Source organism: Leptinotarsa decemlineata, unplaced genomic scaffold (genome assembly GCF_025532065.1).
Source record: "Leptinotarsa decemlineata unplaced genomic scaffold, Ldec_3_MD MMD2_tig00026361_RagTag_RagTag, whole genome shotgun sequence".
Classification (NCBI taxonomy): domain Eukaryota; kingdom Metazoa; phylum Arthropoda; class Insecta; order Coleoptera; family Chrysomelidae; genus Leptinotarsa; species Leptinotarsa decemlineata.
In genome coordinates this window covers 5129684-5157221 of record NW_027412704.1, presented here as the reverse complement: position 1 = coordinate 5157221, position 27538 = coordinate 5129684, and the positions used below count along the sequence as shown (strand labels likewise).

General features: G+C 37.0%; 1 protein-coding gene across 19 annotated transcripts in view; it reads right to left on the bottom strand.

The window, feature by feature from the left end:
- Positions 1–27538, bottom strand: part of pHCl-1 (pH-sensitive chloride channel 1) — a 212294-nt gene that overhangs the window by 130176 nt on the left and 54580 nt on the right. For all 19 annotated transcript variants that reach the window (XR_012467962.1, XM_074184953.1, XM_023164538.2 and 16 more), the window contains one exon: positions 9914–10049. The gene's annotated coding sequence lies outside the window, so the exon portion shown is untranslated. The remainder of the gene's footprint in view (positions 1–9913; positions 10050–27538) is intronic.

The window sequence follows — 27538 nt, the reverse complement described above, 5'->3', positions numbered from 1 at the left end:
CCATAGAAATACCATAGGTATTCCGTTCGGAATTACCTTTATTCAAGGCCGACTATTTCGCTGAACGCGGAAGTAGAGTGTCACCTCTGGTATTTTAATCGACCTGTCATCACTGTCACCGACTGAAGACCGTCCTAGACTCTTTCGGAGCTGACTGCAGCCATCGTAGCAACCCTAATACCCCGGAAGGAGGGTGTTCAAAGAGCTAAGATATTTCTTTAGATATTTATTCAAATGTTTCTGGGATATTCATTTATATGTTGATTATTATTCAGTAAGATTATTATCATTATTTGGGTACTCTGAAGTGACGTCACAAATCAGCATCCCCTACATTCACAACTGTCAATATTATTTGCTTTGCATCAGTAGTTCTGATACTAATAGTTTTTCAGCCCAGATTGTGGGAGTTCAATAACAATTAATTTAAGATTCTGTCGGGGTACTGTACCTTTAGTATTGTGCTTTTCCATACAAATATACATGTTTGTGTAAACTAATGTTGAATATTTCTTTACCATCCGATATTTCCCTAGTGCTGAAGTTGAATCTTTTTTCCAGATATTTGTATAAAGACATATTTGAGATTATTTATAATTGAAATTTTACTGATATAATACAGTAGGGGGTTCCTTAGTTATCAAGGCGGTTTCCTTTTTTTTGGCCAAAATTAGGTGGCGCGAGAAAAAACAACCATTTTATTTTATTAATAATCGAACCTACGACCACTGACCTAGCTGGGTAACTTGTTAGTGGTGTTTCATTGCATCCCTCTACTGCTAGTATTTTAAAATTATCATTCGGTAAAATACACCCTAGCACTTTCCACTAAGAAAAGAAGTTTATCGGGATTAAAACCTTCCGAAATCTTCAAAAGCAAATTAAACTTCTCTGAAGAGGTGAAATCACTTGGTACTATCTTCGAAAGGAAGCTAACATGGAACTCTCATCTACAGAGTAGAGCAAAAAGATCATATATGGCTTATGAACAATGCCGGAGGACAGTGGAACGCGCATGGGGTCTTTCACCCCGTGTGGTCACCTGGATCTACACTGCAATAATAAGACCTATGTTAACGTACGGAGCCATTGCATGGGGACCGAAAGTTCTACAAGCAACGGCTATTCAAAAATTATATCAAATACAGCGACTGGCTTGTTTAAACATCACAAGAGCCATGAGAACAACACCAACCGCTGCAATTGAATTAATTACGATGGCCATTTTACAATTGCGCACGGCTGGTGTGAACCTCGAAGTAGGAATTGGACAATTGAGGCTGAACCTATGGCAAGAAGCGCTTACTGCGCAATCTCTGCTGCAGGCAACCAGTGAAGCAATTGAACTCAGGTTTGTGTCTAATAAACCCTACAAAATACGAATAAAACAGATCACAAAGTCAGATGCTACAAATGTAATACGCATATATACAGACGGCTCAAAAACCAAAGAAAGTTCAGGATGTGGAGAGTACTCCAGGTCACTAAGCCTAAGAATTGAGTAGGAAATGGGAAAAAATACCAGCGTGGTTCCAACAGAACTGGATGGTATCTCAATCGTCACAAAAGAAATAACCAGGAAAGGAATTTCTGGCGAAAACAATCTGCACTGACAGCAGACAACTTCTATAAGTCTTGAACAGATAACGTGTTACCTTAGGGTTAGTACTAGAGTGCCACCAAGATTTACGCAAAGCCTCGGTAGATAATAACATTATCCTGAGGTGACTCAAAGGGCACGAAAGGAGTAAAGGTATTTGCATTGCCGACTCTTTAGCCAAGGAAGCGGCTGGACTAAGAATTTCAGGACCCAGTGGCACCTACGGCCTGATGACTTCGACAATCGCAGAATTAGCCAAATGTTACAGCCATGCTCAATCTCTGAAGATATGGGATGGAATCAAAGGATGCAATCTTGCTAGTATCACCCTGGGCGACCTTGGAAGCTGGCTCCGAAGAAATATCTGCCGATGACCAGGAAAAATCTACGCTTAACAGTAGGATTTTTGACTGGCCACTGTCAAGTAAGGAAACACCTCCATGATATGGGGCTAGTGGAAACACCTCTATGCAGGATGTGTGAACAGGAAGATGAGACTGTCATGTCCTATGTGCCCGGAGTGCCCGGAGTTATCGTCAATAAGGGAGTGTGTGTGTTCAGCGAGTCTTGGCCTACACCTGCCCATATGAAGGAGATGTCCACCTTCCTGAAAAGGACAGGATGGACGATGACCTAGGAGGACAACTCCTCTGGAGGATGTTCAATGGATCACATGTGGCCTAAGTGCTGTGGGATTACACTCCCCCTTCCTACTCAACAGATACAGATGCCCACCGCCCTTTGCGGAATGTTGTTCTTAGCGTCCTTTCGATTTCACAAATATGTTGTTAGGTACATAACACAGAAAACCAATAAACGTGGCAACAGTCGCTTTCAATACCTCGACCTCGATCTGTTGTGAATCCCATATCGCTCGCAGTCTCCTGCGAATGTGATCATTTTCTAAGAGATTGGAAACTGATTGTATGTCGGCATGGTACACGTGGCAGTAGTAGGCAGTAGTGGCAGTCTGGTTTGTTATTGTTACTTTGACGAATAAACAGTTTGTGGATTTTATTGATTATGGAGAAAAAGATAAAATTGTCCAGGGCGGATTATCGAAAGTCACGCGAAAAGAAGAAGTTAAAATATGCTGCAACATCACTTTCTCAAACAAAATAAAAATTTTGTATAACTTTCAATTCGTAAGTTTTTAATTTTCTGTTGAAGATCCGAAATCGCATTCATTATGGAAACTTGTACATTTACAGAGAAACGAAAGAACAAATAATTCAAACTCAAAGTTGTGTAGAGGAATCGGTTCCAAATAAACCTGACAGTACGGAGAATACGGTCAGTACGGAGTCAATATTTCTTCATGTTCCATCCACATCAACCGATATAGTAAGACAAATTCCAATTTATCAGTAGGTTCTGCTAATTTAACATTTACGGAAGAAGGTTATAATTCGGATTTGGATAGTGATAGTACTTAAGAACAAGATGATTTTGATAAGATTTATGCTGATAATGAAGGTGGAAAAACATTTTGTGTGGAAAATTTTATAATTGATATTTCACTTTTGTAAGTATTTAACTTTTCGTAGATGAAGATGCTCATCCTGTCGACCCATTTTTATTCAAAAATACTATTTTGATCCCTGAACTAGTACGTTAACTAATTCTCAAAGGACCTTGCCAACCTGGGTTATTAGATGACTTCCAAGACATTCCAGTTTCCAATTACAGACAATTCACCTCTTTATTGAATTTTGGCGCCTTATTATGGTGTGCTCCCTTGTCCTCAACTTTTAGATCGCCACTGATTGAGTCAGAATAGTACACCACTGTAAAAAATTCACAACTTCCACCTCATCACCGCATTCGACAAGCAGAAGACACAAATCGCTACTGCATTTTTTTATTTAGTCATCATAGAAAAGAGTTCCTTTGAGCAAGGCTGTATAGCACCTAATGAAATTATCGTCGCCATGTAATTTGGCATGAAATGGCCCGCTCTGAAATTTTCTTCGTCTAGAAGCAGTTGAATTATGACCGTAATTACGTTTTTTACTTTGGGATAGCGAGAGAAACCACTAGAACGTCGAGATGTTCCTTTAAGAGTCCAAAGCGATTTACCCGGCAAACTAATAAACTCGTGTTGACTTTGAATCAACTCTCATGGATTATCATTGAAAGGTACATCATTACGGACGATATTGTTAATGATCTCGCAGAATGTTTATTACCTAACATATCCTACAAGTATATATTTTGGACGTTCAGTGTACGTACACGTCGAATCCAAAGATATCTCAATTACATCCAAAATACTTCAAGATAGCATGTTTCCGAAAAAGGTATATGAGAACAGTATATTTGTGAAACTCTATTTGTGTAATAGAAGGACAACTTGTGACTTGTCACAAGTGCATGAAGGACAACTTGTGACTTGTCACAAGTGTATGAAGGAAAACTTGTGACTTGTTACAAGTAAATGAAGGACAACTTGTGACTTGTTACCATTGAATGAAAGACAACTTGTGACTTGTCAGAAGAATCCAGCGAAACGTTAGGATGCAGCTCCAAACCACGACGGCCTTCGAACTTGTGACTTGTCACAAGTGAATGAAGGACAACTTGTGATTTGTCACTTGTGCGTGGAGGAAAACTTGTGACTTGTTACAAGTAAATGAAGGACAACTTGTGACTTGTAACAATTGAATGAATGACAAATTGTGACTTGTCAGAAGTAAATGTAGGACAACTTGTAACCTATGAAATGATTAAGGCTTTCGCGGTCGTGATTTTCATTGCTACAATCTTCATTCGGGTTTGAACGCCGTCGTGTTTTGGAACGGTATCCTAACGATTCGCCACCACGAGTGACTGGCTTCTTCAGGGGTTTATTCATCTTGATAGCTCATCGGTGAGCCATCAAGATGAATAAACCTCTGAAGAAGCCAGCGAAACGTTAAGATGCAGCTCCAAACCACGACGACCTTCGAACTTGTGACTTGTCACAAGTGAATGAAAGACAACTTGTGACTTGTCACAAGTGAATGATGGACAACGTGTGACTTGTCATAAGTGAATGAAGGACAACTTGTGACTTGTCACAAGTAAATGAAGGACAACTGTGACTTATCACAAGTGAATAAAGGACAACTTGTGATTTGTTACAAATGAATTCACATCACATGTTGATCGAGACACATGCCCTGAATCTTCAATAAGTATTTCGTTGGTTTTCAGTCTGATTAGTTTTCCACAAATCAAATTTGATTTTACAAATGTACTGTTCTCATATTTCGATACTTTCTGTTACCTGGCGAGTGAGCACCGATGATGATGGAAGTCGAAAGCGCTTTGCAAAAAGATTTCACAATTTTACACTTCTATATACATTTCTTCGATTCATTCATTACAAATAAGTCTATTCATATTTTCAAATTTATTCATACTTGGGGAGTTACGAATAATGTTCTTCAAATATTTTTGGTCTCATATAATATGTGTTCGCGATGCAATTTATAATACTGAATATATTTGAAGCCTGAAAAAAATGTGCTTTAGACAGAATTGAAATTTTTTGCATTCTTGAGATGACACCCTCAATATGTACTCAACAAAAATTTATTCTGGATTGTTTACTTCCTCCTACAAATATATGTTTATTTTTCTGTATGCGGAAATAAAATCTCAACAATGCCTGAAATTAATCAGCAGAAATACAGATTTTTATCGATGAAAAAAATTCATATTTCCATAAATTCGAAGAAAATGTTCTAATATAACGCGAATTTACGATGTTCAATGTTTCAGCAAATATTTCAATCGTGAAGAACATGTATATATGTTATCTCATAACATAACGATCATATAAACATATTCGATAAATTATTTTCATAAAGACTGACAAAATTGTATTTCTCATTTGTTATCAACATGAATATCAGAAAACTGATTATTCAATTGATTTCCAAATGATGGTTGAATTTATGATTTGATATTCATAATTTAAGATCATCAGTAATATATTGCAATAACTAGCCACATAAAAATTTTCCCTGATATGTTTTAAACACATATTTTTTATGAATATTTCAATAATCATCTCAGGGGTAACAAAATATCATTATTGATATTTCACATCTACCGTGACCGCTCACAAATTTCATTTCGATCCTCAGTTTGATATTAAATTAATTCCAATATGAGAAAGCATGATTTATAAATTTATTTATACAATTCAGTTCTCAAATTGGCACCAAAAAATATTGAATATTTTTGTAGTGGTAACTTCTTATGAGAGGGTAAACCGCTTCGCTACCTAACGCGTAATGTCACGTCTGGCTTCCCTTTCTCTCACGCATACGACAGCGAAAGGCAGGTTCCTCCTCTCTCGTCGGACAGAAGCTCAGTGTTCAGTGTGCGTTAGACATATACTGTTCACAGTATTATAAAAATCTAACCAGCAAACAGGTAATATGCTCTTATTATGAGAAACGTGACTTAAAAATGATGATACTCATGTACATTATGAGTATCATTATTCAATCCTATAAAAGGAACAATTGGCTTATGGTAGGTATAATATATATACATACACAATATAATCAATAAAATATTCCATTGATAAATAACCTTTCCTTACATTATCATATTAATATACACAAAATTGAATAGTTCAACTCAGATTAGTTTTAATTTTCACTTTTGTCGGGCTCACCGAGACGCACACGTTTTTTTTTTGATAGAATGTGTCAAGTTTTGAAAAGTCTGTTCAAAATATCCAACGAAAATTGTGGTTACTTCTGAAATGTGAAGTAATAATGTTGATTTTTGATCTTACCTACAGTTAACCTCAAACTCCGAAACGAGTTGCACCAATTCGAACTCCAGGGGTGTATCTCGGGGCATGTACCCAAGACAACTGTTTCCGTAACCCCAGCAGTTCCGAAACTAATTAATTCTAGACCTAAATATTCATACGGCGAGTTGCAGTGTATTAATGTTTCGAATTAGGAAGGCCGTCAGTCGAAAACACGTGTAGAGTTCACAATGATTCGATTCAAAGTTGGTAGCTTCGTACTCGTTGGCCCAAGTGGGCCTAGAAACTCCCTAGACACCATCTCTGCTACACGTCAAAGTTGAAAGGAAAGTTTGGGAGAGAGGAAATGGAATTTTGAACGATACCAGCAGCTTTGTGGAGTTGAGCTATGCTTGGATAATAACTTCGTTTAACTTTCATAGTTGTTATCAGTGGAGAGTCTAACCGACTTGGAGTAGGAAAAGAAAATCTTTTGTGAACTGGAGGATGAGGTGTGAAAATATTGAAAACTAACGATTCTCAAAGATATCATCTTTGGAACACAAAAATATCAAAGTTGATGATTTAAGACAGTATGAGGGCAAAACGGTTGAAATTTTAAACAGTATCAACAGCTTTGTGTGATTGTGAAGTTATGTTTAGATGATAACTTCGTAGAACTTTCATGATTGTTACCAATTCACACTGTAACTGATTAAGTGAAAGAGTTGTGGAACTTTGATGATTTTATGATAATAATATCCTTTGGGAGTCATAGTTGCTACCAGATCGTAGTCGATTCGTGAGAGGGATATCTTTTGAATTTGTAGATGAAGGTTGAGGAATTTGATGAAAAACTCATTATTTGTATAGGGCTTCAGATAGTTGTTATGATCTAACTCGAGGAATGGAAGTCTGATAGTCAATTTGGAAATTCGGAAAATATCAACTGTACCGCAAGAGGCGTAACTGCATTGAAAACTTATTTATACAGAAGTCTTCAAAAGTCAACACAAGTCTCAGTCTGATCTGAACTAGTATCAAAACAAAAGCAGCTAGACTCAAAAAAAGTTGCACCATAATTTGTTCTAGAAGAAAAAAATCGTTTCTGTTTGGTTATTTGTTTATTGTATATTTCAATGTTCATATGAAAGTAGTTATTTCGACAGTATTTTTTCTGTCGTGTGGTACAATGATAGAAAGAAAGAAGAAAGAAATTTATTCATTCATAGACCAACTACATGGTATCGAACATGTCATTTAATACTTGATAAAATGATTATCCAAAGTGTACATGATAAAAAAAACAAAAGTTAATATACAATTAGGACTGTTAATGCAGATTTGATAATAAATGTGTGAAGAAACAAACGAACATGTACATTTACATTAAATACACATAAACATACACGTAGGTCCCTGAAATATAAATATATATACACACATATGTATAAATGAAAATGTAAAAATGTTGAAACATATACAAGCAACATTCATATGTATATGTTAATGCAGCAAACTGTTTACTCTTGAAAATATCCCTGCAAGAATCATGTGGCTTCATGTTGAATATCAATCTAACAATCCGTTTTTGTGTAGGGTTAGGTTAGGTCCAAAGTGAGTGGGTCTATTCAACCCCCCACCGCAACTCGCAAGGGTTTATTATGGCTTACACCTATTCACACTCGACCAAATAAACCCAGTTTCTTAACGAATCCGATTAGTTTGTATGGTAAGTGGTCTTTCAGGTCAGATGATTTTCAGAGTACGGCTTTGCCGAACTCTAAAAACCTCATTCGGTCCCCAGCGTGACAGGCACAAAGTATGTGCTCTGCTGTTTCATCATTTTCAAAACAGAGGCGACACACACTGTCTTCCGACACTATGAGTCTCTGCATATGATAAATCAAATGACAGTGACCTGTAAGAAGGCCTGTTAGACATCGTAGTTCATCCCTACTGTAGTCCAACAACTGTTTGGTATCAAGCTTCGTAGAGTGAATAAACGCCTTGGAGTGAGCCAGTCCTGAAAGATTCTGCCAGAAGTCCATACATTTTCTTGCCATCCAGGTGTTCAGTGTTTGGCAAAGCCTAAGGCGATGTCAATGACAAGTTCTGGTCCGATGAAGCTGCTTGCAGCACCCTCCTTTGCAAGGGCAACAAATATCATATTTATTTCGGTAGCATTTCATCATAGCATGTTTATTTGAAAGTAGTTGTTTCGAAAGGTTTTTTCCAGTTTGTGCTTGAAAGTTACTTGTTTGCATGATCCACACATCTTTGTACGAGTTTATTTTGAAATCAATTACCTACATTTTTTTATAAAGATGCAGAAATAGAAAGCAAAAACTTTCCTTGTAATGCAATGTTTGGAACCTTTGGTGTAGTAATGAATATTACTGGAGATTTATCCCAACACCAAATCGTTATTTTCAACACTCCAACATGTGTTTAATCTTCCTCTTGAAGGTGATCACTTGGTGAATGAAACACGTGTCAATGTGTTAAAAATAACGGTCTGGTGTTGGGTTAGAACTATAGTAATATTCATGATTGGCGGGTTGGCTGTCCTTCTTTATCTTTCACTAACTGAACCACTGTGCATGCTGTTTTTGGCGAGTGCATTGGCTTGAGATGAGGGGGTTGAGCAAACTGGCCATTGGATGCCTGCTTCCACGTAGCCCCGCTGGATACAGGAAGGACAGAATCACTTATGTTTCTGATATTTCCCAACTGAATGGCATCCCAACGATGCATGGCTTAAACCCAAGGTGTGTGTATCCGTGCCGCGATTATTAATGACACTGAGCCTATCAGCTGTCTCTACGGAACCTTCGAGATACCGGGCGCCGTCTTGTCGTAGCATCGCCTTGTCACGGTAATGTCGGGCTCTGTCGTGATTGACCGTCTTTCCCTAACTACTCGTGGGACTTTTATGGACAGAGTAAACATTAAAATTTTTTCTGACGCTGAGTCTACAGAGAATAGCTGCTCAACTCTTCAACTACTCTTTCAATAACTGAACCTAAAAGAAGGTTTGGTGGTGCAGCCAGGAAACGACTGAGTCATCTTCTCAAGAGCGGGGTACCTTATGATACCGCCTTGCACCAAATTCTTGAGCGGCGTACGCAGAATCTGTCTCAGCTGGAGGAACAAACCCCCCATGAGCAGGTTAGAAAACGTTTGCGCTTAACTAAAGATTCACCAAAACCAGAAGCGAAAAAGTCCTGCACGGTTGAATCTAAGGCATCGTCAGGTGTAGCTGACGTGCAAAAACCCTCATATGGGAAGGTTGTCGAGGGTATCAAGATGGGAATATTGCACCTTGACTATTCGACTACCTCATTAGCGATGAAATAGGGTCTCACTCGCTTTGCACCTAACCTAACCTAACCTAACCTAACCTAACCTCACCTCGCTTTGGACCTAACCTAACCTAACCTAATATTTATGATTTTGTTGATTTGGCTACAGAGAAGGATGAAAGATGAATGGATATTGATGGATTATATTGGAGAAACGTTCGAAAGGTGAAATTTTGCTGTTTCTTTTTCACTTACCTTTTCGGAGAGACAGCGCCGCCAGTGCGGGTGAGCTCAGCCCACGTGGCTGCCTTTTTTCAGCATTTCACTGTTTCCCTGTCAGCCTCCCGGTGGTCCTCCCGCATCTCATCGGCATCGTGGAGCGCCATAAAACCTGGAACACGGCCAACGTTCAGTTATTGCGGCAATAAAGAGCCTCACGAAACATATTCTAGTTATCTGATGAATCTGAATCTCTGTACAGGGTGTGTATCAGTTAATTATTCTCTGAACTGATAAAAGACAAGTCAAATTTTTGGTGGACTTGATCGATACCTAATGAAAATCTTTGATGTACTCAATAAACATTCTGTAATGTTCGGGAATGGCCACTATCATATTCAACTTTGCAAAAATGTTTGAAACGACCTGAAAACGAGACAACGGAAAAGTTAAAGTCTGAGATTTATGAAGAAAGGTGTGAGGATTCCAATAATACATTAAATAAGCGGACTGTAATAGCCCTCTACAAAAACGTGCTCCTCCCATTTGGTTTCATAGGTCAGAGAAGCCCTGTGTTGATCAACGTGCCGTAGAGAATAGCTACGGAATAAGTGAGAATTTTGTTGGTATCCGTACATGGCAACAAGCAAAAAATGTGGAAGGAGACCTATAAACCGTGATAAAAGTCCCATTCACAGAAGCTCATAGAATTTGCATAGCATCTACGTACTTATGACTTTTGATATATTTTTGTCTATTGGGTAATCCAAACTTGAAAATTAAAAATGGAAGAGATCAATGGATACTATCCTGGTGTAGCAATAAGCATGTTGGAGAAGGCTTTTAAATCTGAGAAATATTCTCTCTGAGACTTCGTTTGATTTGCAAAAATTTTGACACTATTGACTTTAACTAATTTCTTGTTTTTCAACACTGTTAAGGCTTCTTCCGATGAAGGAAAACATACTTTGACAGGTCTATTTTTGTTCTGATCAAATTTGCCTAAGCTATATACACGGATGTTTGAGGCATCTACCGCAACATTTTCAAGTAAATTTTTTATGGTCTCATTATCATCTGTTATTCTATTTGCATGTTTTTTATGTTTAGATTCATTAATATTGAGAACTACAATGTTTGCTGCCCTTTTTTGCCTCTCACATAGTTCATTTACAATTTGTTGAGTTGAATCCTCAGAATTCAGTTTTCCAACATCCTGTATATTGTGCTGTAATTGTAGTTGTTTGTTTTGGTTTCTCAGTTGTTCAATTTCTTTGTGAAGGTCACAAATGTTTTCTAGTGCTTCTTTTACCTTCAGTTTTTGTGACACTTTTTCGGCAAGTGTTGAAACAAATTTGTCGTCAGTAAAAAGTTCCGTAATGGATTGTTTGATTGAAGTTTTGATATCATTAATTTGTTCACGTGTAAAAGGCATTTCACATTACATGGATCCTCTCACTCACACTTATTTGCACACAGCCTTTACTTTCTTTTCTTCTGTCAGTTTGTTCACTATGCGTTTCAACACTTCACCACATCTGGCATCGTGATGTGGAAGGTTGTAAACACAAAAAACTATAAAATATTCAGCCCTCCACAAGAAAAGTCGTTTGAAGAATACTTACTTTGGTTTTAGTGAATAAACTTCATTATTGAAAAATTATTGATATTATTAGGTGTTCGAGTTACATATATTACTTTAGAGCGGAGAAAATCAGTTTTTTGTATTCATGAAAATCATAACCACTCTTAGAAACTCAAACAGTAGAGTAACTCAGGATGACGATCACAAAAAAAACAAAATACTGTTTATTTATTCAAGGAAAATTTACTTTCCTGACTGAGATGTCTGTTTCGAACTTAAAATAATTCGTGCATTTCATTTGGAAAGTTCAAACCTGTCAACTTTTTGTGATGTATAGTATTCAGCTATTGCTCAGTTCGAAGAAATAAATTTGACACTTTCCTAGCTACTGACAAAATGTTCCAGGCTTTCGCGGGCGAGGTTCTATAGTATCTGTAGAGTAGGGAGGGTGAGTGTAGGTCCACATTACTCAGTCCACATATGACCCATTGTACACCCTCCCAAGGAGTTGTCTTCCTAGGCCATCGTCCTTTCCAGGAAGGTGGACAGGTCTCTGGGAGACATCTTCTTTATATCGGCAGGTGCAGGCCAAGACTCGCCGAACACACAACACACATTCTCTTATCCATGATAACTCTCGACACTCTCATAAGACATGCCTGACATTTTCATCTTCCTGTTCACACATCCTGCAGAGAGGTGTGTCCAATAGCCCCATAATATGGAGGTGTTGAAGGTGGCCAGTCAGAAATTCTACTCTCAGCGTAGGTTTTTCCTGGCCATCGCCATATATTTATTCGGCGCCAGTTTCCCAGAGTCGTCCAGAGTGATCCTCGCAAGACTACATCTTTTGATTCCATTCCATCTCTTTAGAAATTGAACATGCGTGTGATGTTCGGCTAGTTCTGCAATTGTCGAAGTCATCAGGGCGTAAGTGTCACTGGGTCTTGAATTTCTTAGTCCAGCCATTTCCTTAAAGACGTTATCTAATAGTTGAAAACTACTCTATTTTTTTTTTACTTTACACCACTTTTGAATGAAGGTTCACTTTGCTGTTGGAGCAGTCAACTTATCTGATTCACCCTCATCGGTAGAGGCGATAATCAATTCAAGTTGACGACGTTATACTGAAATTTTGCATTATATAAACCGAAAAGGCCGATAAAATCCAAAGACTTACTTCGCCTTTATGGAATCTTGAACGATCAACCCCGATCGATAGAAATAACTGGAAAAGCACCACGGTCACGAAGAGCCACGTTGCGACAACAAAGCTTTCTTGAAAGATAAGAGAAGGAGTTTTCGTGTCTAATAGCACTTAACTTTCCATTTTTGTTTTCATTATATTTCTTTTAAGTTTCATTGGAGGTTCAGCGTCAACATTCATGATTGATGTTGTGCATATTTTCTTTAATGTGATCTTTAGAATCTGCTGTGGTAAAGAGTTGTATCTAATTAGCATTATGATATAACTAATCGATATTTGACGGAAATCTATTATAACGTATTCAGAAACACACTTCGAGATGAGAAGCAGGATTATGTAGTATGATTCACAGACTATTCAATATTTCACTTCCAGAAAGCAGTTTCCAAAGAAAACTGATTCCCATAGAACATATTGCTGTCAACAACGGTAACAAGGTGGATATTGTTGACTCAATTCTTCTTAAGAAAATCTCCGAAATAACTCTGAAACAGGTCTATGCAGTTTCAAAAAATGATACTTAACATTTTGTAACTCCAACTTACTTTCGAAAATACAAAGAATTGGAAGTAGCCTACAGAACAAATGATAATTTGAGTGATTTCATCAAAAACACTGAAGATAATTCTAGTGTCGGATACATTAGGAGTATACAAGTTGACTTGAGGTTCTTGTCCAAAATTCTATATCGGACAAACCGAAAGAACCTTTTACAAAAGAACAAAAGGCCATAGAAGTAGCATTTTACGTTTGTTTGAAGGTGACTGACAATGTTTCATGGTGTTTCAGTAATACTGAACTAGACGCCTTCCTGAAACACATCAACACTTTCACTTCCATAATGGAGAAGGAAATCCACAACGAATTTCCATTCTTAGACGTATTGGTGAAGGGGACTGACACTAGATGGGAAACATCTGTATACCGACAGTATCTGAACCACGAATTCAACCACCATCAGTTGACTAAAGGAGAAATCATCAAGACTCTATTAGACCGTGCTTTCGGGATCTGTAACACGAAGGAAGGTCTCGAGAAGGAACTAGACATCATCAAAAATGATCTTCAACGGAATGGCTACTCCAAAACGATGGTAGAACAGACTTTGGCTGAAAGACAGCACGAGCCTCGCAAAGAAGAGAATCCGTCACAACCAGTGCTTGCACTTTCCTACATCAGAGAATTATTGGAAATGATAAGAAGAATTGATTCCACGTACAACATCAGAACCTGCTTCAGATCCGGAAACACTATCCGTAGCACCCTCAAGAAAACCAGGCCACCAAACGCGGACTGCGATTTCAAGGATTGCATTTATCGGATACCCTGTGAGTGTGGAAAATCCTATATTGGTGAAACTAGGAGGCCATGAAATATTCGCATTTCCGAGCACAAGAAACACACAGAGAGGGGAAACCAGCAAATCAGGAAAAACAGACCATGTTTGGACCCACCAATTCAAAGAATCCCCATACATGTTGTCCAACAACGTATTCAGCCAAGCTAGCATATGGAAACCCATTATCAAGTGAAAAATGGCCAACTTCCGCCAAACGGTCATCTCCCACTGAACCAGTGAAGCGGAAAAAGGAAAGCGGGGAAAGTGAAAGTACTCGAATAACCCATAAATAGTCTGATAGAAATCAGTCCAGTCATCACCCGGAGATGATTGTGGATACCAAGAATCGAAACGTCGTCAAGCAACATGGCTTGGAATCTCTCAACTATTTAATTTTTATTTTTGTTCAATTGATCTATTTTTACTTGTATTTTATTTCACAATTATTTCATTTCAAGTTTTTTTGCTTAATATAATTGTTATTTTCAGCTATTCATTTTTCAGTTATTTCAGGGATTTCAATTCATTTCATATAATATCAGACAATGGAAGTCCGAACTAATGAAATTTAGTAGCTTTTTAAGTGGGAAGACCAATTCAACATTTGCGAACCATCTTTTCCGGAGAGCACCAGTTCAACCACGATTATGACGTATTTATTGCATTTGAAAGACAAAGGTTCAAAACTCAACTTCCTGGAATTTTTAGGAATTAATAGATGTGCAAATTCGGGATTATTGTTCAATTGATCACTTATTGGGCTCAGATTCTTTATTTTCCCTAGTATCGTCATCAGTTGAAAACTTTTCTGTTTTTCGGTTTCATCTAGTTCAAGTTAAAATTTTTCAGTAACTCAGATACAAGTTTTGACTCGTTGCCCCACCGAAATTATCTCGTGGTCTCTTGAGAATGTACGTGGAATAACTCCATCAGGACTCCACGACCCTTTAGAACATCCAGTCATACACTTTTGAAACTCCGAAACTTCAGTAAAGTACGTACCTATCCATTATGCAGGCCGTTTTTTCAGCTAATTCCACTACTCGAAAACGGTAAAACCTACAAGGTTGGTCAAATTGGGCAAAAGTTTCCTATCTTGGGGAAATGGAATAATCTCTTCACGGATCAAGAATATCAGTGATTGTTTTGGAAATATTCGCCAAAAAATTTAATTGTTGGATTTCGTTTCTTGGCTCTAACGCCTCCATTTCGGATGATATGGAAAAAAGGCAGGAAAAATGCCATTACTGATAAATTGGTTAAGACTTTTGCGGTGATTTCTAGTTCGTAGGTTGTATTTATGTTGACTCAGGTGGCCCTCCTCTCTTGTTGATGAGTTACTATTAGCCAAAGTATCATTGCCAGAGTCAAGTATCGGTACCGTTACCAATAACAACCCGCTAACAGGTACGGCGGGAATATTTACGCCATTAACAAGCAATAACACTTGGGCCAATAGCAACACATCAACAGGAGAGACGGACTACGTGAGTCACCATAAATACAACCTACGGACTAGGAATCACCAGTCATTGACGAATCATCAAGATGAATAAACTTCCAAAGAAGCCAGCCAAACTACGGCGGCCTTCATACCCGAACTTTCCATACTGTTTTATATTTGTTATAATCTGATAGACACCGATTTGCAATACGACATTTCGTTGATTAGATTTATACAAATACTCTGGAGTCTGGCAAAATACGTTGTACGGAAGCAAAGGCCAAGAAAACCTATAGAGAGGAAGAGATATACCCCGGAGTACATAAGCGTTCACCTCCACTTTGTATTTAATGAACCCTAAAAAATACAAATGAAACAAAACACAGAGTCAGATGCCACAAATGCACAATACGCATATAAACAGATGGCTCAAAAATCATAGAAGGCTCAGGATGTGGAGTGTATTACAGATTACTAAGCCTAAGGATCAAGTGGGGAATGAGAAAAAATACCAGCGTGGTTCAAACAGAACTGGCTGGTACCTCAAACAGGAAAAAAATGTCTGGCAAAAACATAACAATCTGCACTCATAGCAGACAAGCCCTATAAGCCTTGAACAGACAACGTGTTACCTCGGTACTAGTACTAGAATGCCACCAAGATTTAGCCAAAGCCTCGGTAGATAGGGCCTGATGACGTCGACAATCGCTGAACTAGCCAAACGTTACAACCATGCTAAATCCCTAAAGAGATGAGATGAAATCAAAGGATATAATCTTGCCAGAATCACCTTGAGCGACCCTGGGAAGCTGGCATCGGAGAAATATCTGGCGATGACCAGGAAAAGTCTACCCTTACCATTAGTTTATCTGACTGGCCACTGTCAACTAAGGAAACACCTCCATAATATGGGGCTAGTGGACACACCTCTATGCAGGATGTGTGAACAGGAATATGAAACTCTCAGGCATATCATATGTGAGTGTTCGACAATAAGAGAGTGTGTGTTCGGCGAGTCTTGGCCGACACCTGCCGATATGAAGGAGATGTCTCCTAGTGACCTGTCCATCTTCCTGGAAAGAACAAGATGGACGATGACCTAGGAGGACAACTCCTCCTAGCTCCTCATGATGGAATCACTGCTAATTGAGAACTCTGACTTTCCCTGATATGACAACACTATCACTGTCAGCAGGTCTCCAAAGAGAGCCGGTGTTCATGATATTCAAAGTAGCTTCAATTTTCATCTCCAAAACGAAGCTAGATATGATGAGAACACAAGCGACGAAGAAGTTGTATTTTCAGTTCCTTATCACTTTGAATGACTGTACCAAATCGGTGTGAGGGTATTTATGATATTGTTTAAATACTGAATTTTTCTATTCAATCAGATCAAATTCAAGTATTTACACTTTCTAATGGAAACATCTTATTTCTATATTCAGAAAAAAAATTTGAATAAAGAAATAAGGTTTTATAAATACCTCTGAAGTTTGGTACCGTAGTTAGGAAGTACCCTTTATATTATCGTTTCAATCTTGCATCTATGTATATGATTCACCAACAGAGGATAAAAAGTGTTCAAAATAAATTCGTTGAACAGTTAGCCCGTAGAACAGACATTTCTATAGTTAATGAAAATCTTCGTCCGGTTTTTAAAAATATTTTCTGTTTTCTCTTACAGATAGGAAAAAATGTGAGATATGTTAATGTAATTTTCAATAATCGTATCGATTGTCCAAAGTTGATGATGAAAATTTCATTGAATACACTTTGCAGATACTTGCGAAACCATTATCTCTCTGCTACCCCTTTTAGAAAATTAAATTGAAATATAAACCCTTCTTCATGCAGAATTGTCAGATCCTTCAACAGTTGTTGCAATGATATTGAAAAACTGAGGTTACCTTAGATTTAAAAACTATGTGGAATCTATTTTTATCATTATTGGTAATCGGTTCTTCGTATATTGTTTATTTTATTTCTTCTCATATTCATTGCTAGTGTAATGTAATTACTTATACAGGGTGATTCAAAAGTACTTTGACGAACTTCAGGAGGTGATTCCTCACAATATTCTAATATAAATTGTTCAAATAAATGAATATCCGGAAACGCTTCGTTTCCAAGATACAGGATGTTGAAGTTTTATTTTTATTTTCGTTTTTTTCAAATAACTTTTGAAATTCTGAACTTAATTAAACGAAACTTGGTAATAGGAGGTTTTTGAGGTGTCGAATTCGAACCTGATGTTCTTATAGCTCTTACTCGTAAGGGGCGCCACCTACACATCCTTCTCTTTTCTAAAGATTCATAACTTTTTTGGGCGTACTTCTAGCACATTTTTCAGTAAAAAAATCGATTCCTCTATCATATCTACGTAAATAAGTTACCTTTGTTACTAGTCGCTGTAAGCAACCGTTTTCTAAATATTTGGACTTGAAAACTTCAATTCGATTATTTGATAATCGATGTATGTTGAAGTTATTACGGATATTTTGCATTTTTCACAAGGATGCTTTGGAAATGAATTTGACGTTTGTGAGTAGTTTTGGTAATTACATATTTTGTGACTGTTAGACGTTTTGTCGAAGTTTCCGTAAGTAGAAGTAGAAAACACTTATTTTGAAAAAATGGATTATTTAAACAATAATGCTCATTTAGCCGATATGCATTTCGTTTATGGCCTTGCGGATGGCAATGCGCGCGAAGCAAGATGTTTTTACCAGAAGCGATTTCCTAATCGAGTACTGCCTTCAGTTTGGCAGAAACAGGTAGCTTTAAGAGGGCAGCTGATATTATTGGAAGACCACGAGCAGTCCGAACCCCAGAATTGGAAGAAGCTGTTTTGAACGCTCTCGAGGAGAATCCACAAACAAACACAGGAGTAATTACTGAAGCTGTCAATTCTATTCAGTCCACAGTTTGGAGAATTATCCACGATCAACAGTTTTATCTATACCATATTCAACCACGAGACTTTCCCCAACGCATTACTATGTGTCAATGGTTTTTGAGAAAATTGGCTGGAAATCCTCAATCCTCACGGGCGAGGCAAACTTCTCCCGAAATGCTATCACAAACTTTCATAACAACCATGTTTGGGCTCTCGAAAATCCGCACGCAGTTAGTGAAAGGCATTATCAGTATCAATTTTCTGTAAATGTATGGGCGGCAATAATTGATAATTACTTGATAGGTCCTTTCTTTCTTCCGCTCCGACTGAATGGCATAACTTACAGACACTTTTTTGAAAATGAATTGCCGGGACTCTTTCAGAATATACCATTAGAAATTCGTATTCGCATGTGGTTTATGCATTTTAGCGTTGTAGCCAGGGAATTCCTTAACACAGTCTATCCAAAAAGATGGATCGGTAGGGGTGTAGAAGAACCTAACCAGGCGTTGGCACCAAGGTCCCCAGATCTAAACCCGACAGATTTTTATTTTTGGGGACATTTGAAGTCACTAGTTCTTCCTCGTTCACTACTCCAGTAGTGAACGAGGAATATCTAAGAAACCGAATAGTAGACGCCTGTGAAACAATAAGAAACACACCAATAATTTTTGAGCGGGTACGAGATTCAATGACTAGACGACTGACTGTCCGTATCTTCACTGAAGGTGGACACTTCCAACAATTTATTTGAATACAATTTAGTTTCGTTTATTTTAGTTCATTCTACATATTCAAAATTTCCTGAAATAAAATGTTGACATTTCTTGCAAATTTTATTAAAACAAATATTGATTATGCACCCTTGATACAAAAATAACTATTTTGCTTAAGGATGTCATAAAGGAACGTACCCAACAGTAATGACCTCTTCAAACGAGTAAAACGTCAAATTCAAAACGTAATTACTTCAACATGCATCGATTATCAAATAATCGACTTGAAGTTTTCAAGTCCAAATATTTAGAAAACGGTTGCTTACAGCGACTAGTAACAAAGGTAGCTTATTTACGTAGATATGATAGAGGAATCGATTTTTTTACTGAAAAATGTGCTAGCTAGAAGTACGCCCAGAAAAGTTATGAATCTTTAGAAAAGAGAAAGACGTGTAGGTGGCGCCCCCTACGAGTAAGAGCTATAAGAACATCAGGTTCGAATTCGACACCTCAAAAACCTCCTATTACCAAGTTTATTTTAATTAAGTTCCGTATTTCAAAAGTTATTTGAAAAAAACGAAAATAAAAATAAAACTTCAACATCCTGTATATTGGAAACGAAGTGTTTCCGGACATTTATTTATTCGGACAATTCATATTAGAATATTGTGAGGAATCACCTCCTGAAGTTTGTCAAAGTACTTTTGAATCACCCTGTATACTGTTCACTCACTATCTTAAATAAATAACATGAATGAAGTCTCTATATTTTGAAGTGGTACATATTACTCTTCAACAAAATTGCTTCCAATATTTCCAGTCTACTAGCCCCGAGCTATCAAATATTACTCCAAAATATTTGTCAACCGATTGTAAATTGAGCTATCACCAAATTTATCTGATTGCGGTTCAATTCCCTCTTATTGCTGAACTCAAACTCAACGCAAATTATGCTTTTATTGATCCCAAATGTAAAACAACCTATTAGTGTTGTGTCGGAGACCATGCTTCTAAAAATAGAACAATTGCTGGAGAAAGAAATCAATATTAAAACGGATAATGATCAACGTTGCTGGTAACTTCTTTGACATATTTCATTAAACTAGGTGGAACTTGAAGTGAACAAGGTCGCTGTTTATAACCGACGTCGAGGTAAATGTTGGGATGTCGTGATTACTCAAGATTAGATCAATGGCATTGCCCGGTTTGAGAGTTTCATGTTGACTTTGCCTTCAGTTCATATCCTTCGAACTCTTCAAAGAAACAAACGTATTTTACAATGGATGATAGCTCGGTCCATTTATCGAATACAGAGAAGAATAAAGAATTTTGTTCCTTTCGATGTAGTTTTCATCACACTATTTGATTTATTTGTCTCTGAGATAATATCATTCAACATATTATTCGTTCGAAAACCTTTGCACAGCATGCCTAGTAGGCTACAAACTATCAACAAGAGATGGATAACACTGAAAAGTCACGTAGTGAACTTTCAATTCTTCCATTCAACAACTGATAAATCAATTACAGTATGCTTTTTTTGAACTTGTACAATTTCCTATCTTGGTCAATCCTAACTTTATCAGAAAGTGTTGAAGGGCCCTCCAATCTGTTTGTAATACATTCTTTTCTTGCATTTTTCCTACCTGAAACGATTGCAACAAATTTATTAGAATCCAGTTGAAGGCAATGGTACATGAAAATTGCTCTGGATGATATACATCAAAGCACTAATAGCCTAAGAATGTTCTTCAGGTTTGAATGACGAATATAATTGGGTATTACCAGCATGATAATGCTGCGTGCATGATAGAAAGGACATAGGAGAATTGCAAGTATATAAACTACAGAGTAGGGGCCCCAATATTCACCCTTGTGGTACTACTTTATGAATTTTAAGAATTCATAAACTTTTCTACCATATAGTACTGAGTTTTATCGCTTGAATAGCAAGATAAAAGTTTGGAAGTTTTTTTGCGGGTCCCTCCTAAATTGAAAATGGCTTATGAAAATATGTGGTTGGGATTATCAAATACACTAAAATAATCTAGTGATATGAAAAACACATACTTTCCCTCTTTCAGTACCATCAATAATGTCATCAGCCAATTTTGGAAGAGCCGAAGTGCAGCTTTGACCTGCCTGAAACCAGTTTGTTTTTTATATAAATGTTTTCTAAAATTTTTGATATCAATTGAATGGACAGGATTTGTATTCTTGAGCTTCTCATGAGCCTTTTGCTGAAGAGCGTCCATCAAATATTCCTTTATACTTTGCAGACTCTTCAACCTATTTTACAAGAAAGGGGGTTTTCCTTTCGCTTGGAATTTTGCTCGCGTTCAGTCTATTCCCAAAAAGGGCAAGAAAAATCTTCCAAATAACTATAGACCAGTCGCTTTGCTATCAGTGATGATGAAAACTATGGAGAAAGCCTTAAACCACAATATCCTGAAATAAACTACTTAAAATGAATATAGAGACATGTCGTTAAAATGCAAGAGGTAAAAAAATATGTATTATTTTGTCAAACATTTATATTTATGAAATAGTTCATAGATGTCTTTATTAAATTTAACTAACATTGTTTTCAAAATGCTGTTTGGCAATACGATTAAAAAAAATATAAAAAATACAAGAACAAATAAAATGTATTTCAGAAAAAGATTAAGAAAAATGTACATTAATAGTGAGTACATCCACCCCTTCGTATCAAAAAATTCAACCACACATATTATACAAAATCACCACAACATAATGGACTTACACTATTTATCGCACCCTCTCTTCAAGAAAAAAAATTAAAAAATGCTGACAATGAATGCTTTCTAGAGCCTTGAAGAATTTTTGCAAAAGTTTTTATTTTATGGTAATACTTGTATGTAAGTATTCCCCTGTATGAATATTTTACTTTCAAAATAATTTATTGAATTTATAATTTTTTTAAAATTGATTTGCATAACATTAATAATGTTATGCATTATAATGTTATAATGGTTAATAAAGAATCTGAATCTGAAAGAATCTGAGTGAGACTAAATACAAAATTTTTCATATTAATGATTTTATACCTGAACGTACAAAAAGAAGTAAAAAAAGTAAACAACAACCGAATTGAACATGATAAGACTTAGTATGGAGCATTATGCATTATTAGTATGGATTTTAAGGATGTGTCTCTATATTCATTTTGAGTAGTTTATAAGAAAGGCTTTAACATCTTGAGCGATCATCATTATGGTTTTCGGAAACAAAGATCAGGCGATTTTCTATCGTATGTCACCGTTATTTGAAATACCTCAATCGAAAAATATGGAGAGTTAAGAGGTGTTGCGCTTGTTGTTTCTAAGGCCTTCGACCGTGTGTGGAATAAGGGTTTGCTGGGCAAATTTCGATACTATGGCTTATTGGATTATTTTTGTGTATGGCCATGCAGCTTGTAGCGTTTAGTTTATCTCACTTTAATTTTCTATAATTTTTGAAATAAATCCAAGAGAAGTCAGCTCACACCATTCGAACACTTTTGTGTATGGTTAGTTGCCAGCTCCCAATTAATGCGGAATTTTAAATATCTCAGCTTCCATTTGTCCGATAACGGAGGTGTATTCAATTCGATTGGTGAAACCAAGCACGATTCTTTTCACGGATAAGGCTTCAGTTCGATATTTTTTCCTGTGAAGGTAGATGTGCCAAGGTGGTTGTGAAGGGTCACAGTTTTTGGATTTGAATTCTTCTTCCTGTTGAAGTTGATAATTACCCTTCCTGAATTGAGTAGAATAATATTCTGGCTATTTTGTAAACCAGCCCTGAAAATTCCAGTTTTTTGTTTAATCAAACCACGAGGCTCCCGGTTTTTGATAGATAAACCATTGCTACCCTCTTTAGAGGTGAGTCTTTGAGAAGCCCCAGAAATTGGAGAATACTCTGGATACCTTTTTGTATTAGGTTTGCCTTAACTAAAATTTAATTCAAGGGTTGTAGGATGACATCAGACGAATAAGTAGTTTATGTAGAAAAGAGTGAATCTAATCACTTTGCTGTTGCACATGCTATTACGTCCAACTCGGCTAGAGGCTAGAAGTACAGATCTTTCTGATCTTTTCCTTTTCTTCAATTGTGAGGGAAACGTCATTGGTGGTGTCCAGCTAGATAGTGTACTACCTCCATTTTACTGTTATGTGAAGAGGACCAATAAGGCCAGAACTTATAATCTATTTCAACTTATAATGTTATTCTGAACCTATTTTAAATTTTTATAAAAAAACTATAGGGGAATTGTTACATATAAATCTCTATAAAAATTATGATTATGATGCTATAATATTGTGAGCTGATGCATAGTACTATGGGTAAGCATTTTTCAATTATGATGTGATATAATCTTGCAAAATTGAGTTGTCAGTCTTCCCCAAAAATATCTTCGATTTCCTCCTATCACAGAAGCCTTTGTTTCATATAATTTCAATATACTTGTATTTATTTCAGTTGTTTACTATTTATGTCATTACTCAACAACCAAACTCCACAAAAATACGTTCCCATCAATTATCTCCATTTAATTTCCTAGCGTTATAAATGGTTGCTACTTCTGATTTAACAAAGTTGGGTGGCGCCCACTTCAATGTTAATTTGAATTTGATGAAAATAATCTTTTAACGAACCATAGTGCTCTCCAGTGACTCATCAATAATTTGCTGTTACAAGCTTCCTGAGAAAACGTTTTTTGCAACTGTATCCTGTATCTCGCAAATACTTTTACCATTAACGCTGGTATTCCCCAGGGATCCATATTGTCTCCAACCCTCTTTCCATTGTATATCAACGACTTATTAAAAAAAAAACAAGAATTCAGTATATTACTTTTCTGATGACAGCACACTTGTCTCGTCATTTGGATTCCAGGACATCGGCTTCATATGCACATCTTCATCGTAGCAGGACGTTGCATATTTTGATGAGGTTCTGAAAGTAATTTCTAATTGGGGTGGAAGTAATCAAGTTTAGTTCAATGCCACACAAACCCAGGCATACGTTATCTCCAAGAAGATAAATGTTTCCAAACCAGATAAAATGTCAGGACAGACATTCCGCTTGTTGGGAGTTAAAATAGACATCGATATGTCTTGGCACAATCATGTGGCTGGAATTGCAAAGGATGCTTCTCAAAAGCTTGGAAAACTGTTCCGAAACAGAAAACTGTACACACCTCAGCAACTTTTGACGCTTCATAGAGCTCAGATCAGACCTTCTTTGGAGTATTGTTCACATGTATTGAGCTTCGCCCCTAAGCAAACCCTGAAGCTACTGGATTACATCCAGAAAAAAGTCATTCGCCTGATTGGAGTCGCGAACATTTTCTGCAACCTTGATAGTCTGGAACATCAAAGAAAAGTTGGAGAGTTGTCTCTCTTCTATAGATAAGTGATTATGTGACTTGGCACATTTGATTGAAGGGCAGTTGCTGTTCATCGTTTGAGGTTCAACTTAGTACACCTCGAACTTGACTGTTTTGAATTCCTTCATTTGGAGAACTGCGTTAATGTCGAATGAACTTTCTGAGAATGTTTTTTCAAATGGATTTATTCTCCATTGATTGAAATCCAACGCGAATCGCTACTTTTGCACAGGCACAGCTCTTAGTGTTTTCCTGTAGTGCTTGTGTTTCATCCTTAAAAAAATCTAATCGATCAATCATATCTGACAAAACTCATCATAACTGAACTTTTTTCACTCCGAAATTTGGGGCCCAATTCCAAGTTTGTCCGGAATTTGAGAAATGACATAATCAGAAGACCGTGCGTGTTTTCACTCCCGTTTTTTCCGTCCTGCTAGACATTCCGACTTGCGAGACGTCAACGAGGATCTTCCACAAATTCCACTTTGAACGATCAGTCTCTCTCCGGTCGGGACGTTGCGACGCCAAATTTTCTGGCGCAATTTTCTAGATCAGACTTGGCTGGCGAAACAAAATGCGAATTCGCCGAATCACGAAGCATGTTGATAAATATATTCGTTCGTAGGTCAGAGAGAATTATAATGGCATCGGCAGTTTGCTATTTGCTGGTTGGGTGGCAGATTAGCGAGGATTGAATTGGCGAGATTTTTGGTGCAGTGACATAAATTGTGAAAATGGGTTATATCCGGTCGGATATTTTCCAAATTGTGATTAATTTATGGGGTTTAATGGTTTTGCATGATTGATTGCCGTTCGAAATCATGAATATAATAGTTGTTGCCCGCGTAGAATTTAGTTTGTCACATTAAGTTTGGTACAGAGCATTTTAAAAAAAGAGTTATGATATTTTTCATTAACCTAAAAGTTCACGTTTTCAACTTCAAAGCTGATGAAATTCAATAAAGTATTTAAACCCCTATTTTTCGCTTTGGCTGATTCCCTTTTTTGATGCTTATTTACGCTATACAAAGAACCTACCTGCATATTTCAAGATTCTGAAGTCTATCCAAATCCAAGATAGAGTGAAACAAAACAAAACCGAAGCGTGATGTTCACGTGATCGCCCAGTATCAGATGGAAAGGGCAGCGTTCATTGGTGAATTCGCCTTCTTGGTACGAGTTCGGTACCAGCACAAGGTTGTAATCAGTCGTTTGCGTGTATGTGTGGCGTGCGATATAGTATATTGTTTAAAATTGTTTTCCAAGATGTCCAGTACAGACACTGCTGATGATACTGTGAGCTATCACGATCCAAAAAAATACATTTGTGTGTTGAGATGAAAGAAGTGATTTTAAATGTGTTCAAGAAAGAAATGGAAGAAATTGAGAATCGACTCTCGACGAAGTCGTATCGAAAGTTTCCGATAAAATTGGAGTGTGTTGCGCTTCGATTTACAATGTTTCACGGGAATATAAACAAAATCATACATTTTCCAAACCGAATACAAATCAGAATCGTCAAACCATTATGAAATCAATAGATGATGCTGATAAACATGCAATCAGGAGGAAAGTGCATGGGTACTTTTTCAGAAATGAAATACCCACGATAGACAAAGTACTCACAGAAATAAATGAAGATGTTTTATTGCCAAGTTTTGAGCGGTCAACATTCCGTAAAGTATTGAAACATTTGAATTTTGTATGGAAAAAACGAGGGCGCAATAGTTCATTATTGGATAGAGAGGAAATTGTGTTATGGAGGAGAGAGTATTTGACCAAAATCGAATATTATAGGGAACAACAGAGGACAATTAATTATATGGATGAAACCTGGGTTAATGCTGGTCATACTACCCCTAAAGTATGGGTCGATGAAACTGTGACCTCATCTAGGAGGGCCTTTCTAGATGGACTATCCACCGGATTAACAAATCCATCAGATAAACTTTTATTTATATTAGGACCTGCCTCAATCTCAATATATAAAAAGTAACCCTCGTATTTGTTTAATTTACTTATATACCTCTTCATAATTTCAGGTAAAGGAAAACGGCTTATTATTTGTCACATCGGCAATGAGAATGGGTTTGTTGCTGAAGGACTGTGGTGTTTCGAGTCGAAGAAAACTGGAGATTATCACGAAGAAATGAACGGTGAATCTTTCGAACAGTGATTTTCCAAAGTTCTACCCCACCTGGAGAATAATGCTGTGATTGTAATGGACAATGCACCTTATGATTCGCGACGGTTAGAGAAGATTCTGACAACGTCTTCAAAGAATGTTGAAACCCAAAATTGGCTGCGATCAAAGAATATTAGCTTTGAAGACTCAATGCTAAGAGTACAGCTACTAAAAATTGTCAAGGAACGCAAGCTTGAATACCAAAAATATATAGTCGATGAGATGGCAGCAGGCCAAAACAAAATTATCCTTTGCCTGCCTCCATACCACTGCGAGCTCAATCCCATTGAGTTAATATGGGCGGATGTGAAGAATTTTGTAGCTCAATTTTGAACACCACGTTCAAATTTGCAGATCTCAAAGTACTTTTTGATGAGGCTTTGAAAAGGGTCACAGCGGAGAAATGGGAGAAGTGTGTTCGGCATGTGATATCGGAAGTCGAGACAAAGATGTGAAAGCTTGATAACATAATAGAGGCACAAATCGAGCCACTGATAATTCAGATTGGTGAGGATGACACTACTGATGAAGAGACAAATTCATCCAGTTAAATAATTTTGATTAATATTCCTTTTGATTTTACATAAAATAAAAATTATCAAAAAAGAAATAATTACGTCTCTTTTCATATAGTGCTTGAGTGCGCTGTGAAAAATCCAATGAAAATCTTTTTATATTACACATATTACCTATCTGTATTAATCCCGTTATACTGCAAAACTTGAGCATTCCACTCGTTATTATAAAAAAGTTTTCCTAAGTATGATATAGCATTTGCGATCAACAAGATGTTGGTTCTGAATACAACCCTGGCCAATTCTTGGGCGTAGTGCATGTCAATGTTTACATACACTCTATCTTGGATTTGAATTTGCTTTAGGTTCAGAAGCTTCGGTT